This window comes from Schistocerca serialis, chromosome 3 (genome assembly GCF_023864345.2).
Source record: "Schistocerca serialis cubense isolate TAMUIC-IGC-003099 chromosome 3, iqSchSeri2.2, whole genome shotgun sequence".
Classification (NCBI taxonomy): Eukaryota; Metazoa; Arthropoda; class Insecta; order Orthoptera; family Acrididae; genus Schistocerca; species Schistocerca serialis.
Window position 1 is genome coordinate 731,239,483 of NC_064640.1, and position 17,079 is coordinate 731,256,561.

Consider the following 17,079-nt stretch of genomic DNA (forward strand, 5'->3'; position numbering starts at 1 on the left):
CTTGTTCATCACAGTGCATGGCAAGCTATGTGGCACTAACAAAAACATAACTGATTATGTAGTGGATGAGAGTTTGCTATACAAGGAATAAATGGACACTAGGGATGGGGCTTTTAGGGCTGAGTTTGAAAGGATGGGACCACCAGTTTATCTCACAATGACTTTTTGGAAATCAGAAACACAGTGCACCTGTTTTAGATTTCCATGTCTCACTGAGAGTTGAGATCAGGAATACACGGAGATGGGAAATGTAATTCAGGTGTTAGGAATGGTAGTAAGGACACTGGTATCTTCAGTTCCATGATTCAAACCAATATTTGTGATGGCTGAACTGAGAAATGGTCATAAAGCAGCTTGTGGTATATCCACAATGCACTAAAGGATCATGTAGAAAGAGAAGGATAATTTTATAGAAACTAGCGACTTCATGAAGCAGGACATACAGCACTAAGGTCATGGATTGGCATAGATTCAATGCTAAGGTTAGTGTCACATTCACCAATGAAAGAGCACAAAAATTTCAGCAATAACTATTGGGGGAATTGAAATGAGTCCCTTGACTCCACCGCACATGGGTGTTTGGAATGTAAACACACGTCGGTGGGTCACTGGAAGTAGGAGTCATTTCCATCTTTTAACATCCTGGAAGGTGTTTGTTTTGTGGCCAATACACAGTAATTATGGCTGGTGTTAGTGTCAGATGACTATCATAGTGCCTTTAGAGTGTCAAAATGTAAAACTGTAGTATGATCTGTTAATCATATCTCAGTGTTCACAGGCGACAGGAGCTGCAAAATTTGATATGGGCCTTCATAAGGTGACAAAAATTTCATTTCTCCATTTTGGATTGCAGAATTCCACAGTAAAACCCAAGCACCCTGTCAGTATGTCGGTAATTTGTCACCTTTATTGCTTGTTTTTACTTGTCTAGTGATTTCTCCTGAATTATGTTGTTGCACTTTTTTCCAAAGAGCTTTAAGTCCCCACTTCTCCTAAATCTATAGCTTCTGGTCACTTTTCTAATTCAAAATGGGTACTCATCTTTCATTCATACATGATTTCATAAGGAGTGAGCCCAGTTGATTCATGAACGTAATTGTTGTAGGTAGACAAAATGTACAATAAGCATTTATCCCAATCATTGTGAGTTTTGATAATGTAATAAGGAAGCATCTTTGTGATTCTCTTGTCAAAACCCCCAAGAATCTCATTTTCCTTGGGAGGAAATGATGTTATATATTTGTCCAAATAATGAACACAACACTTGTCATTTATATAGGAGGACAACACCATTATATATATGTGCAGCAGTTTCCAGATTTGTCCAAATAAGGAACACAAAATTTGCCTATATATCACTTGATCTGTGAGAATCACATCAGGGCTTTTGAAAAGCAGATTCACATGGTTGGCAAAGGCTTTTGCCATTGTTTTCACTGTCATATGAGGAATTGGAACCAAAGTTAGACAATGTGAAAAATGATCAAAAATTGACAAAATGTACTTGTGTTTTCATGATGCTTACTGGAATGTTCATAGAATATCAAGTGCTGTCTCAAAAGGCCTAGAGGCCTCAGGTAGGGTTTGCAGCAGAATTCAAATCTAATCTGTTGTGCTCTTTGTGCACAATTTTGAATGCAAGTGTAAATGTAATCTTCAACAATGTGTCGTCAACCTTTCCCCAACATCTTGTCACTATTCATGTGCTGGTTGCCTGCTTTTCACTATGACAAGCTTGAATGTTGTGCAATAATATGGTGTTGGAGTGCTTTTGGTATTATCAACTGGTTTCCTTGTGGAGTTCTCTGATATAAAATGCCACCTTCTGGTACAAATTCAGGAAGAGCAGAAAACTGCTGACATTCTGCATCTTGCTCCAGTGTCTGCTACAATCAAGTAATAAGTACCTCATTCACTTGAATCACACGAACTTCACTGATTTGAGCATTTACACTTTGGTGAACTTTACAAGGCTTGCAACGAACCTCATAGTCATATTTAGTCAGTTTTAAAGCCCATCTTGTCAGTCAACTACTTGGTTCCTTTAAATTTAAGAGCCACAATAAGGCAACAAGATCAGTGACTACTGTGAAATGTCTATCATAAAGGTAGCACTTAAGTAGTTTATGCAGAATACCAGAGCCAACAACTGTTTCTTAGCTGTACTATAAATGATATTTGCTTTGTTGAGCTGACAGGATGCATAGCCAACTGGTTCATCTACACGATCTTGCTCCTGACTTAAAATACAACTCATGGAATAATCACTAGCATCATAGGGCAAGATAAATAGTTTATCAAGGGCAAGATAAATAGTTTATCAAAGTCTGGATGAATGAATAGGGAGGAGCTTTCGTTTCATCATCATTTCACATTTGGTGGTCCAGTTCAAAAGTGCTCCTTTTTCCAGGAATTTTGTTAATGGCTTCATGACAGTGGCATAATCTTGCACAAATGTATCATAATAATTTGTGAGACCAAGAAATAATTGCAATTCTTTCACATTTTTTGGTGCAGGGAAATGATCAACTGCCTCGGTGAGGCGTGAGTCTGATTTTATGCCAGCAGAACCTATAATTTGGCCCAGGTATTGCACCTCAGACTCCGCAAAAGAACACTTTTCCAATTTTAAACATAAATTGGCAGCTTGTAAATGTGGTAGTACATTTATTAGCCGGTCAGAATGTTCCTCCATCAACCACAATAAGGCAAATGGTGGGTTTCAACCCACACAGTAGTAAATCCGTACACCACTGGAAAGTAGAAGATGGGTGCATTTCTCAAACCAAAAGGCATTCCATGAAACTTATATAATCCAGAAGGCAGGAGAAATGCCATCTTTGACTTGTCTTGAGGTGAAACTGGAATTTGATTACAGCTTGATTTCATACGCAGGGTAGCAAAATATTTTCAATTTCCTAACTAATCCAGTGTTTCATCAATACAAGGCAGCTGATATGTAGTATCAAGGGCAGTTACTCGATTCACTGCTCATATTTTGACACAAAGGTAGTAAGTTTTTTCGCCAGCAATGCTTATTATGGGCACAATAATCATAGGCAATGCCCAAGGGCTAAAGGAAGGCTGAATTATTCCAGCATCTAACTGCTATTGGATTCTTCCTCCACAACTGATTGTAAATGACAGGCAATGTAAATGACATGGAGTGCAGTAAGACTTATGAGCTATCGCCAATGTAATCCTTGTTGGACTTTTCATGCTGTGTTATAACCGTGGCTGGAAAATAGCCATGTGAATTTCTCCAATATCTGCTCAGATAAATACATTAATTCCTCTTTTAAATGGATTCTAAGGGATGGGATGGGATTATTGCATACATTCTTGAACTGACAATGAAGTTTCTTTATTTCTTTTGTCCTACACCGTTCAGTGTCTGGTATTGTTGTGACTTGTATATTGGCCAATATTGTTCCACGTGTAACTTCAACATCTCACGTGCAAAATTATCTAAACAAATGGGAATACACATTTTGCTATTTGTGTTTTGGATGGGATTCCCTAAGCTGTTAAGTATTCAGTCTGCATGCCTACTCACAAGCTATACCAACACCACAAAAGAATGTCAGCTCCAATAGGTGAGTAGTTGAAATATTCACAAAAAACAGTAATATTAGTTCCACACTAGTTACAGCAATTGTGAATACATCACTGTTTTACCACCCATGTGGGAGCAATATTAGCTATGTGTGGCCTGAGTTCCCAGTTGGTGCACATCGACAGTGCAGAAAGATACGTATATAGCTTCTTTTCTGTGTTTACTTTGTAGATTCTTACTTAAATTGCGTGTGAGTTTTGTATAGGAGGTGTAATTTTGAGTTTTAGTTACTGTAATCGTAAATTCAGGGAGATTGTAGCGCAGTCATTAGGTATTTGTTTTGTTTTGGTACGTCAGTGGCACTTGTCTGTCTAGTAGGCTCTCAGAGACCAGTGTGGCCTGAGCTCCCAGTTGGTGCACATCAACAGCGCAGAAAGATACGTATATAGCTTCTTTTCTGTGTTTACTTCGTAGATTCTTACTTAATTTGCGTGTGAGTTTCGTATAGGAGGTGTAATTTCGAGTTTTAGTTACTGTAATTGTAAATTCAGGCAGATTGTAGCGCAGTCATTAGGCATTTGTACAGGTTACTTCACACGTTCTTTGCGTGTTTTCCTTGCGTTATCTAGGCACGGACTCATGTTTCAGTAACTGTTGTTCAACATCGATTAGAATGGACAGGGACTGTGATTGCTGTGTTCGGATGAGGGCTGAGTTGGCATCCCTTCGCTCACAGCTGCAGGCGGCGCTGACTTCGGTCGCGCAGCTTGAGGTTGTTGCCAATGGGCACCACTGTGGGGAGCTGGACTTGGGTATCACGGGGATGTCAACCTCGTCCCATCTGTCCCCAGATCGGTCTGCCGCTGTGGTTGCCCCAGTTGCTGCCCGCAGTGGGGCTGAGCCCTCGCCTGTGGTTGATTGGGAGGTCATTTCAAGGCGTGGCAGGCAGCGAAAGACGTCCCCGGAGGCTGATCAGAAAGCCTCCCCGATGCGTCTGACAAACAGGTTTCGGGCACTGTCTCTGGCTGAGCCAGATGCAGCTGTCTGCCCTGTTTCAGAGGATGACTCTCAGCCTTCAAGGTCCGGGCAATCGCAGAGGGTGGGCTTATTGGTAGTTGGGAGTTCCAATGTTAGGCGCATAATGGGGCCCCTTAGGGATATGGCGGCTAAGGAGGGGAAGAAGTCCAGTGTGCACTCTGTGTGCGTTCTGGGTGGAGTCATTCCTGATGTGGAAAGGGTCCTTCCGGATGCCATGAAGAGCACAGGGTGCAGCCAGCTGCAGGTGGTGGCACATGTCGGCACTAATGACGTGTGTCGCTTTCAATCTGAGGAAATTCTCTCTGGATTCCAGTGGCTATCTGATTTGGTGAAGGCTGCTGGTCTTGCTTACGAGATGAAGGCAGAGCTCACCATCTGCAGCATCGTTGACAGAACCGACTGCGGACCTATGGTGCAGAGCCGGGTGGAGGGTCTGAATCAGAGGCTCAGACGGTTTTGGGACCGTGTTGGCTGCAGATTCCTTGACTTGTGCTATAGGGTGGGGGGTTTCGGGTTCCGCTGAATAGATCAGGAGTTCACTACACTCAGCTGGCGGCTACACGGGTAGCGGAGGCTGTGTGGTGTGGATTGGGCAGTTTTTTAGGTTAGAAGGCCTTGGGAAAGTACGGGGTGGGCTGCAATCTCAAAGGGTGCATGGCAAATACAGGACGTGCTTGGATCAAGGAACAGTCGGAATTGTAGTTGTAAATTGTTGTAGTTGTGCTAGGAAAGTCCCTGAGCTTCAAGCACTAATAGAAAGCACAGGAGCTGACATCGTTATAGGTACAGAAAGCTGGCTAAAGCCTGAAATAAGTTCTGCAGAAATTTTTACAAAGTCTCAGACATTGTTCAGCAGGCGCGGCTCGTAATTAAAGGCTCTGAGGCGGAGCCGCCCCAAATTATATGTTAAAGTCAATTTGACTAGAACGTATTACATAATTTAAATTATCAGGACGAATTTCGCATATTTCCCATTCCGGTTAAGAAAACGGCGGTCAACGTTTTTGGAACTGTTTGTATCGATAGATGTTTCCCGAACGGTTAGTACTGTTTAGGCTGCGCCTTGGAACGTCCGTAAGCTGCATGTAGTGGCGGTTTGGGGGCGTGGCTTCTACATAGTACTGCTCTTTATGGACGACCCGAAGGCTCAGAGCTTGCAGCCTAAGGGTGTCATACCAACCACCACACATTTTTCAGGTTCCACTATCTATGTAATAAAGGAATGTAGAGTGGCCGAAACTTCGCTATCCAATCTCTGTCTCTGCACATCTCTACTACGCTTCGATGCGTCATTAATCGACGTTTAGTATTATTGTTTTGATAATGTTTTACATAGTTGTTTTGTTTCAGCCATTGGCTATTTAATCCACATTTAGAATAAGTTTGCAAATATCCCGCCAGAGTGCACTACACTACAGTAACATACCAGTACTGCCATCTAGCGAGAGTTTCCTAAGTGGTTAGAGGACAAGGCGCGCGAAGTTTGTCCCGTTACTTTCCTTGCTTGCTGATGCTGACTGCTTTTGTTGATACTGTGTAATATTAGCAAGTTTCTTTTTCGGAGTATATTTCGCAAGATTTTAGTGAGTTTTACTTGCTGGTGAATATCTGCGACATACCGCGAGTGTGAAACAAGCGCAATATGAATTCTGTGTGCAATTTAATAGGTAAAAACTTGGAACACGGCCATAGAATTAAAGTGAAAGAACTTTGTGCATCCAGACCCGCATTAAAGATCTCTCCTAAACGCGTCTTTCCATATGATTTGCTGCAAAGTGTCAGAAAATGTAATGATGACGTATAAAAACACTTACCAAAGATTTTAACTCGAAGTTAGCTTCTAATGATATTTAATACCTGATTATAGAAGATACAGTACGTAAAATTATGGGTAGAGAGTGATCTGCCCACCCCGTCCACCTGAATTCTTAGTTGTTTATGTCAGACTAACCTGTAGCATAACCCGAGGTCTATGTTGGCTCCGACCGATAAATGCCGCAGCCTTCCCCAGTATAGAAACCACGAGCCGCGCCTGTTGTTCAGGAAAGATAGATTAGGCAGAATTGGTGGTGGAGTGTTTGTGTCTGTCAGTAGTGGTTTATCTTGTAGTGAAGTCGAAGTAGATACTCCGTGCGAATTGGTATGGGTGGAGGTTATACTTAACAGCCGAACTAAGTTAATAATTGGCTCCTTCTACCGACCCTCAGACTCCGCTGATATAGTTGCTGAACAGTTCAGAGAAAATTTGAGTCTCGTAACAAGTAAATACCCCACTCATACAGTTATAGTTGGTGGGGACTTCAACCTTCCCTCGATATGTTGGCAAAAATACTTGTTCAAAACTGGTGGTAGGCAGAAAACATCTTCCGAGGTTGTCCTAAATGTTTTCTCCGAAAATTATTTCGGGCAGTTAGTCTACGAACCCACGCGAATTGTAAATGGTTGCGAAAACACACTTGACCTCTTAGCCACAAACAATCCAGAGCTAATAGAGAGCATCATGACTGATACAGGGATTCGTGATCACAATGTCGTTGTAGCTAGGCTCAATACCGTTTCTTCCAAATCCACCAGAAACAAATGCAAAATAATTTTATTTAAAAAAGCGGATAAAGTGTCACTAGAAGCCTTCCTAAGAGACAATCTCCATTCCTTCCGAACTGACTATGCAAATGTAGACGGGATGTGGCTCAAATTCAAAGATATAGTAGCAACAGCAATTGAGAGATTCATTCCTCATAAATTGGTAAGAGATGGAACTGATCCCCCATGGTACACAAAACAGGTCCGAACGCTGTTGCAGAGGCAACGGAAAAAACATGCGAATTTCAGAAGAATGCGAAATCCCGAAGACTGGCTAAAATTTACAGACACGCGAAATTTGGCATGGACTTCAATGCGAGATGCCTTTAATAGGTTCCACAACGAAACATTGTCTCGAAATTTGGTAGAAAATCCGAAGAAATTCTGCTCGTACGTAAAGTACACAAGCGGCAAGACGCAGTCAATACCTTTGCTGCGCAGTGCCAATGGTACTGTTACCTACGACTGTGCCGCTAAAGCGGAGTTATTGAACGCAGTTTTCCGAAATTCCTTCACCAGTGAAGACGAATGGAATATTCCAGAATTTGAAACAGTAGATACCCTAGGGGTTGCGAAGCAACTCAAATCGCTTGATACGGGCAAGTCTTCAGGTCCAGATTGTATACCGATTAGGTTCCTTTCAGATTACGCTGATACAATAGCTCCCTACTTAGCAATCATATACAACCGCTCGCTCACCGATAGATCTGTACCTACAGACTGGAAAATTGTGCAGTCCGCACCAGTGTTTAAGAAGGGTAGTAGGAGTAATCCATTGAACTACAGACCTATATCATTGACGTCGGTTTGCAGTAGGGTTTTGGAGCATATATTGCATTCCAACATTATGAATCACCTCGAAGGGAATGATCTATTGATACGTAATCAGCATGGTTTCAGAAAACATCGTTCTTGTGCAACGCAGCTAGCTCTTTATTCATATGAAGTAATGGCCACTATCGACAGGCGATCTCAAGTTGATTCCGTATTTCTAGATTTCCGGAAAGCTTTTGACACCGTTGCTCACAAGCGACTTCTAATCAAGCTGCGGGCCTGTGGGGTATCGTCTCAGTTGTGCGTCTGGATTCGTGATTTCCTGTCAGGAAGGTCGCAGTTCGTAGTAATAGATGGCAAATCATCGAGTAAAACTGAAGTGATATCAGGTGTTCCCCAGGGAAGCGTCCTGGGACCTCTGCTGTTCCTGATCTATATAAATGACCTGGGTGACAATCTGAGCAGTTCTCTTAGGTTGTTCACAGATGATGCTGTAATTTACTGTCTACTAAGGTCATCCAAAGACCAGTATCAGTTGCAAAGCAATTTAGAAAAGATTGCTGTATGGTGTGGCAGGTGGCTGTTGACGCTAAATAACGAAAAGTGTGAGTTGATCCATATGAGTTCCAAAAGAAATCCGTTGGAATTCGATTACTCGATAAATAGTACAATTCTCAAGGCTGTCAATTCAACTAAGTACCTGGGTGTTAAAATTACAAACAACTTCAGTTGGATAGAACACATAGATAATACTGTGGGGAAGGTGAGGCAAAGGTTGCGTTTCATTGGCAGGACACTTAGAAGATGTAACAAGTCCGCTAAAGAGACAGCTTACACTACACTCATTCGTCCTCTGTTATAATATTGCTGTGCGGTGTGGGACCCTTACCAGGTGGGATTGACGGAGGACATCGAAAGGGTGCAAAAAAGGGCAGCTCGTTTTGTATTATCACGTAGTAGGGGAGAGAGTGTGGAAGATATGATACGCGAGTTGGGATGGAAGTCATTAAAGCAAAGACATTTATCTTCGCGGCGAGATCTATTTACAAAATGTCAGTCACCAACTTTCTCTTCCGAATGCGAAAATATTTTGTTGAGCCTAACCTACATAGGTAGGAATGATCATCAAAATAAAATAAGAGAAATCGGAGCTCGAACAGAAAGGTTTAGGTGTTCGTTTTTCCCGCGCGCTGTTCGGGAGTGGAATGGTAGAGAGATAGTATGATTGTGGTTGGATGAACCCTCTGCCAAGCACTTAAATGTGAATTGCAGAGTAATCATGTTGATGTAGATATATGTTATTAATATTCTTATGCAAAAATTGTTTATAGTAAAAGTATTTACAGTCGCACATAATTTCATAAATAAATTATGTGCCATCTAAAGGAGGATGAAAATAGCTAAAGAATGGCTCTATGAGACATGCTATTAAGTAAAAGAGGAGTTTGTTGTAAATAAAATTCCCTATTTCTGTTAAGCACTGCCAGAAATGATATTCTCCACAATTACATTAAAAGGTTAGCCTGTGAATGAACTATTGATATGATTATACTTTATCATTTAAGTGAATAAATAAGAAAATTTAGAAATAAAGGCTGTAAGATCACTAGTTGACTGGAGTAATATTATGGAGTTATGGAGAAGAAAGTTGTGGATTCAACTAGGTTCTCATAGTTTTGATTTGTTGTGTAAAATAGTTAATAATCACAACTATAAATAAATTTTATCTGTGCATTAATGGAATGTAAATGAAATATCAAATTGTCTAGTGTATATTTAATACAAAATATGTTTAGATCTTGTAAATAATTACAGTGATAGTTTAGAAGCTAAGAACTGACATGACTACAGGAGTAGTCACATGACATAGTTGAGGACGGAGGGAGAGGGTCTTTCATTTGCTGTCCTACTAGTGGGTAAGATTTTGTGTGGCTTACGAGTCACTTATGATAATGTGGTGCGCAGAAAGTTGGACATAGTTATTTCAGTGGAACAGTTTGTGATTCTGGAAATGTCTCTCAGGATGTGATAGTATGAACAGTTGTATTAGGAATCAATTATTTATCAAAGTTCAGTGAACTGGTTAGATTGAGGATTTGTTTAGATTAACAGATGGGTGCACTGGATAATGCCACTGGCACAAACTACACATTGCCTGTGTATGCTCTGCTTGTCTAACTGCAATACTATTTCATATCATATTTAAGTATCATCTGTTTGATCATGATTATAAGACCACGATTTTAGGTACTTGTTTCTTTTGATTTTAACAAATTCAAAATTGAACATAGTTCAGGTATCAGAGGAGAACAATCTGCTTACAACATCATTCAGCATGGAAGAATTAGGTAAGGCTCAAAAACAAAGCAAGAATGGAAAATCAGCTGGCTTAGATGATGTACAAAGAGAGGAAATTAAGCACTTTGGCATAACAACAAAGAAATTGATTCTGCAACTCTTAATAATTTTTTGAGCAGATGTCAAATCCAAAAGATACGGCAGAAGAGCTAAGTAATTGCTATGCTGAAACCTGATAAACAAGGGAACAATGCAAAGAATTTTAGACCAGTTTCATTACTCTTGTCATCTATGCTGGACGGAATGATCTTAAATCACCTCCTATCTGCAGTTGACCCTCTGCTAATACCTCAACAAGCTGCATTTTGTCCTGGTAAAAGCTGCATAAGACAACTGCTGAATCTTACACAGTTCGTAGAAGATGGGTTTGAAGCTTGTAAGGTGACAGAGGTGGTATTTATGACTTATCAGTAACCTATGATACTGTCAACCACCAGCTACTAATACTCAAGGTATACAATATGACCAAGAACTTTAGCAATTCTGCAATACCGCAGGTTCTTCGTTGACTTTTGATGGCAGTGCAGTTGATGGAGACTACACAAAAAGGTCTTCCCCATGGAAGTGTGTTGGTCCAATCTATTCAATATGTATACAAATGATCAACCTATAGCCCCTAACACCAGAAGTTTCTTGTATGCAGATGACCTTGCTCTTGCTACTCAGACTTTGAATCAGTTGAGAACACCCTCACGAATGTCCTTGAGGATCTATCAAGATAATATAGCACAAATCAGCTTAAACCAAACCCCTCCAAGACTCAAGTGTGTGCTTTTTGAGAAATAGGGAAGCTACTCGTAAACTGATGATAGAATGGCCAGGAGTTTAGTTAAAACATAGCTAGACTCCAAAATACCTAGGAGTTACACTGGACAGATCTCTTACTTTCAAGAAATATTGAATGAATTACAAGTTGAAAGTTTCCACCAGGAACAATCTGTTAAGAAAATTGATCGAATCACAGTGGAGCAGTCAACCTGAACCTGAAACCATCCACATGTCCCGTTTGGTATAATTCATCACATGCCGAACAGGTAGACATAGCTCTCGATGACACCTGCAGAATTATAACATGTCTGAAATGTACTCCTGTTGAATGCATTTACCACCTTGCAGGAATAGCACCATTTGAAATTCGAAAGAAATTGCAGTGAATAAAGAACAAAAGAAAATGGAACAAGAACAAACCCATCCTCTGTATGGGCATAATCCACATTCGCAGCAATTGAAGTCAAGGAAGAGTTTCCTTAGAACATCAAAGGTGCTTCTTGCCACTGCTGAAAAAGCCAGGGTGCCACTTTTGTGGGATAAAACTTGTGTTCCCTCTGGTTGGAAAAGAGTTTCTGAAACTCTGCCTCCAGGACATGGCGGGGAATGGATGACCTGGAAATCTTTGAATAGGCTGAGATCAGGATTGCATAGATCAAGGTTTAATCTGGCAGGTGGGGCTACAGTATAGAAAACAACATCAAGTGTGATTGTGGAGTAGTCCAGGTTGTCCAGCAAATGCTTCAGTGTCGACTGTGTCCAGCCTCCTGTGTTGCAGAAGACCTTTATCAAGCAACTGAAAATGGACTGGAAATGGCCAAATTTTAATCAAAGACTATATGACATGTTAACTGTGAACCTCTACCCACACACACACACACACACACACACACACACACACACACACACACACACACACACACACACACACTGTTACCTAGGCTGGCTCACTACTATTAAAGCCTTTCTTAAGGGCACAATTCAACAGCACACAATGAGACCCCTATGTTGGCAGATGAGCCACTAAATTCATGAAGTGGTTGTGTGCTTGACCACCAGTTGCTAAGTAGCAGCAAATTAAGTCAGCCAATAATTAAGTTCATTTTGATATTGTAACTCAACTGGTACATTGCAAATGATTAGCTTTCATTAGAAGATAAAGCACCAGTTGTCCACGTGAAGCTGCAGTGCATCATCCAGAAAGATAGTTTCAGTAGGCTCTTGGATGCTGGTTGCCGTTCAGAGAACTTGCTCTTCTCCACCAGACATGGTTTCAAGTGTGCTTCCAACACTAAGATATGCAGATTAGTGTAGCCTCATGCAACAGAGCTTCTTCTCTGAGACACTCATATTTTTTTAGCAGTGTAGCTGCTCAAAAACTTTCCCGCACCTCAGTTCTGTCTATTTTATTATTGTTTGCAACCATTAGAAGTGGCCAATCTCTCAGCAATAAGTATGACAAAAAGTATAACTTGTACTGGCAGTGTGACCTGACCACTTTCAAGGCCTACAATTCCAGTTGGAACACATGGTGGGAATTATTGCCATGAGAAAAAATAAGATAAAACAACAAGCCTCATCTCTCAGCAGTGAAACACTAACAAAGTCTTGCAGAGATATTGGAGATGCCACCTTCATCTCTCCCCCAGTCTGTGGTTTCATGCCCTAGTAAATACATCTACTACTCAAGCCTCTGCTTTCTCATCCAACACATCATTTCCTGTTTAGTATTACCCCAGGGAATAAGTGTAGCATGAAACTGTGCATATTTGGATGAGAAAAGCTTCAATATCCTCTCCTGTCGACTGTCAAAAGATGAAAGTCTTGTCCCTATAGAAAGTCACCCCCTCCTTGCCTCAATATCAGTCCACTAATCCCTTAGTCAACACTTAAAAACCTGCCATCATTCTTCGTAGACTCAATCACAGTCTTCATCGATTCTGTGATGGTCTCATGCTGTCCATGAAGACGAATATCTCGCCAATATGCTGCTGATATGGTTGCACTACCAGTCGGAGGATGGCATTCACGTATCATACAGCTATTATGGCGCCTTTCATTACCACCAGCAGCACACAGAGGCCCTACATAATGCCATCCCTAAACAGCAGGGAACCTCCACCTTGCTGCACTCGCTGGACAGTGTGCCTTAGGCGTTCAGCCTGACTGGGTTGCCTCCATACACGTCTCCGACGATTGTGTGGTTGAAGGCATATGCAACACTCATCGGCAAAGAGAACGTGATGCCAATCCTGAGCGGTCCATTCGGCTTGTTGTTGGGCCCATCTATACCACACTGCATGGTGTCGTGGTTGCAAAGATGGACCTTGCCATGGACGTCGGGAGTGAAGTTTCGCGTCATGCAGCCTATTGCGCACAGTTTGAGTCATAACATGACACCCTGTGGCTGCACAAAAAGCATTATTCACCATGGTGGCGTTGTTGTCTGGGTTCTTCCGTGCCATAATCCATAAGTAGTGGCCATCCACTGGAGTAGCGGCCCGTGGGCGGCCTGAGTGAGACATGTCATCGACAGTTCCTGTCTCTCTGTATCTCCTCCATGTCAGAACAACATCGCTTTGTTACACTCTGATACACCTGGACACTTCCCTTGTTGAGGGCCCTTCTTGGCACAAAGTAACAATGTGGACACAATCGAACCGTGGTATTGACCATCTAGGCATGGTTGAACTACAGACAACACGAGCCGTGTACCTCCTTCCTGGTGGACTGACTGGAACTGATCGGATGTTGGACCCCCCTCTGTCTAATAGGCAGTGCTCATGCATGGTTGTTTACATCTTTGGGTCAGTTTAGTTACATCTCTGAACAGTCAAATGGACTTCGTCTGTGATACAATATCCACAGTCAGTGTCTATCTTCAGGAGTTCTGGGAACTAGGGTGATGCAAAACTTTTTTTTTGATGTGTGTATATGTTTTTCCTAAATCATATTGAGAAGACATCAAGACAATTCTGTCAATTATGCCATCAGCTATTCCCTTCTCATCTCTGACAGAATTAAGCATGTATTACGACTCTGATGATCTTTCTGTTGACAAGGCAATAAACTCTAACAAAAAGAAAGTAAGTCAATCTGGATCTTATTACAAACAATTAATGAGATACTGTGAGCATTGTAAAACTTATTAAAAATGAAGAAATATTTGACTCTCTCAAATAGCGATACAAACAAAAGAGTGACATAAATTAAAAGAAGTCCTTAAAAATCCACTGCCCTCTTCAGCGAATTTATTTTAGAAAATAACACATCGTTTGATGAGTGTCAGCCCCTCATTTCTTATTTTGCCTAACATAAGGACAACACATACCTCTCGTAAACTAGATTATAAATCAGCCAGTACTGTTTCTGTGATCAGCCTCAATCTTCAGCCAAGGAACAAAGGGTGTCCATAGTAACTAGTTGTGTATTAAGCTATGAGTCATCGTCTGACAGGGAACTAATTACATATGATGTTCTACAAGATTCCGTCTTGGGGCTTTCTTTTTCTTCATGTAATAACAATATTACAAAATGCCAAGTTTATTTGTTCAGAATTTCTACAATAGCCATTGACATACATGCAGCAATCAGTACTACAAGCTTTTAGTCAGCTCAAGATCACTCCAGCTCCTTCTAATGAAATCTGAAAAACTGTTAACTCCCTTAAAAGCGAAAATTCTCATGAGGACGATAACATTTGAAGCACAATACTAAAAGCATAGTCTTCTGATATGAGTACTGTAGTCAGCCACACATTCATGCATCACTTTTGTAACAGGGTCCAAGCCTCTTGCAGGAACACAGGACTTGTTGTTAGCAAGTAGGTGAATGAACAGTAGACGTTACTACTGCATGATAAATTGAGAATTTGAGATGGACAGGAAGCATGTCTGGATGGCTGAGGCAGTTAAGGCAACCACCCACATTAAGCAGGTAGCAGGAGATCAAGATCTGGTCCAGCAAAAAGTTTTGACTTTCACCACTGAACTATTCCAGTGCCTGATTGTGGCTGGTGCTGATCTTTTCCTCAAAATTCGTAGCTTACTTGGCATTCATCTATTCTTTGACGTCATATAGCATAGCTCTCATGGGCAATTACGCACATAGATACTAAGTATTAATTGCACAGGCATACCAGTAAATAAAGGCAAGGCCTCTGGTCCAGATTGTATACCAGTTAGGTTCCTTTCAGGGTATACTGATACAATAGCTCCATCCTTGCAGCAAGAATTTGGAATATATACTTTGTTTGAACATTAGAAATTACCACAAAGGAAATGATTTATTGACAAATAGCCAACATGTATTCAGAAAACATCATTCTCGTGGAACATAACTAGCTCTTTATTCTCATAAAGTAATGAATGTGGTTGTCAGAGGATGTAAAATTGATTCCACATTTTTTTATTCCCAGCAAGTTTTTAACACCATTCTTTTCAAGTGACTTTTAATAAGGTTGCATGTCTATGGAGTACCACCTCTGGTGTGTGAGTGCATTCATGATTTCCTGCCAGAAAGATCACAGTTCATAGTAATTGATGGAAAGTTATCAAGTAAATCTGAACTAATGTCTGGCGTTCCCTTAGGTGGTGTTATAGGGCCTCTGATATTCCTGGTCCATATCAACAATTTAGAAGACAATCAGCAGCCCACTTAGACCGTTTGTAGATGATGCTGCCATTTCCCATCTTGTAAAGTCATTATATGATCAAAACTAACTGGAAAATGATTTAGGCAAGATATCTGTAAGGTGCAAAAAGTGGCAACTGACTCTAAATAATGAGAAGTGTGAAGTCAGCTACATGAGAACTAAAAGGAATCTGCTAAACTTTGATTACATGTTAATCACACAAATCTAAAGGCTGTGAATTCAACTAAGTACTTAAGGATTATAATTAAGAATAACTGGAATGATCATGTAGATAATGTTGTGGGAAAAGTGAACCAAAGACCGTGATTTATTTGCAGAACACTCAGAAAATGCAATAGGTCTACTAAAGAGACTGCCTACACTATACTTGTATGACCTCTTCTATAGTAATGCTGCATAGAGTGGGATACACATCAGATAGGATTGATGGGGTGCACTGAAAAAGTTCAAAGGAGCAGACAACCTTGTAAGTAGGGCAATCACAGTTATAAGTAATCACCTTAGGTATCAATAAACTGCTTCAGCTGTACTTAGTAAGACACAGCATGTGGCCATGTCCTCCCATTCATGACTGTGTGTAGACTGGAGGAGTGTATCCATCCACCATACTGGATTGGAAATTTAGCCGTTTTATTCAATGACATACCACCTTTTAGTGGTGTTTTGTTCTGATAGACAATGAATTTTGGGCACAAAAGTTTCAAGCTTTTTAGCTCTAATGTTTTAGTTACATTTTCACATGAAGAAGCAACTTTTAGTGCCATGAAACGAGTAGTGATCTAAAAACTGGAGAACTAAATACACTTGAAGCAGTTCATTATTACCCAAGATGAGTTCAAATAAGGGAAGCTCATATTGCATTATCATGAAACGGGGGAGAGATTACCAAAGATATTATGCATGATTTGGGGTGGCAATCATTAAACCAAAGTTGTTTTTCATGTGAAACCAAAGTTGTTTTCTTTTGCAAGAGATCTCATGAAATTTCAATCACCAACCTTCTCCTTTGAATGTGAAAATATTGAATTGGCACCCACCTACATAGGGAGAAATGACCATCATAATAAAATAAAAGAAATAAGAGCTTGCACAAAGATTTTTGAGAATTTGTTTTTCCTCTATGCTATTTGAGAGTAGAATAGTAAAGAAATAGCCTGAAGGTGGTTTGATAAATGCTCTGCCAGGCACTTAATTGTGAATTGCACAGTAATCATGTAGATGTAGATGTTTTCTCCAATGATACAATCTGGTGTCCATTATTGAACTTCATGTCGACGACTGTTCAAAAATAATTGCCTACAGGCAACAGCTCACATTACATTTTCTCTCTTATGTAGTTTGTTGCAAA